This window comes from Leucopleurus acutus (assembly GCF_964270905.1).
Source record: "Leucopleurus acutus genome assembly, chromosome: X".
Classification (NCBI taxonomy): Eukaryota; Metazoa; Chordata; class Mammalia; order Artiodactyla; family Delphinidae; genus Leucopleurus; species Leucopleurus acutus.
In genome coordinates this window covers 129,909,551-129,910,650 of record NC_139148.1, presented here as the reverse complement: position 1 = coordinate 129,910,650, position 1,100 = coordinate 129,909,551, and positions in this window count along the sequence as shown.

Below are 1,100 nucleotides of genomic sequence, written 5' to 3'. Positions count from 1 at the left end.
CGGGTCGGTCATCCAGTGTGTCATTTTAGGGACGTGCACTGCACTGCCAGGCTCTGGTTGGCAGGAGAGAGACGGGGTGGGAAAGCGGAGGGAAGGCGGTGGTCCAGGGATCTGGGCAAGTTCAGTCTTTCGGGGGCTGACGCGAGGTTCTAGCTGTACTCAGTGACCTGGTGGGAGACCACTTCAGTTGTTCTGAACCATCGGGGGGGCTTGTGAAACAGAGTGCCAGGCCTGCCCTCCAAGTCTCAGTTCAGGTCTGCGGTGGGGCGCCAGTTTCTAACAACTTCCCAGGGCTGTGCAGAGTCTGTTTTCCTGGCTGTCACACTTTCTACAAACGGGTGGGGGGGCCGAGAGCATTTTGGTCCTCAGTGCTCCTCAGCGAGACCCGCCAGCTTCAGTCTTCCCGGCCTGAGACCCCTCCTTCCAGCAGCTCCAAAAGCGGAGTCTTCCCTTCACTACCCTGGCCTCCTCCTGCCTCTCACCCCCCAGAGGAATCCTGACTCCTTTCCAGGCCCTTCCACTAAGGCTCCATTTCTAGTTCCATGGGCAGCTGCAACATTGCTCAGAGTTTTGTTACCTCCTATCTGGTCTCTCAGGCTCCCCATAGGGTGGCTGGAATGAGCTTGTGGGCTTTTGCTCCCCATTGCTGGAACTGTCAATGGTTTCCCAGGCCTACAAGATAAAGTTCAGCTCAACTAACCTCCAAGGCCAGCTGGACATTTCTGTACTTCATTGAATCTGAGAGACAACACATTGCTAATGAAACTATGACAAGCCAATGCCTGCGAACCTTACCTTTTACCTTGAAACGCCATCTAGGGGCCTGCACCTACGTACTCTTTAGCCATCCTTCAAGGCCTTGGCTGGAAGCCACATATCCTTCCTCTGAACTTAACACCACCTCGTCTCAAGTGTGTCTATCATTTCCTACCTGCTATTATAGGGGCTTGTGAACGTATCGTAACTCCTCTGTTCTAACTGCCTTAGGGGCAAAAACCCTGTTTTATTTCTGTTTGTGTCCCCCCACCCCAGTAGCTGTTTCCCCCCAGGTGGGGGTCAAGTTCAAATCACACAAACTGCACAGCATGTACAATACCTTC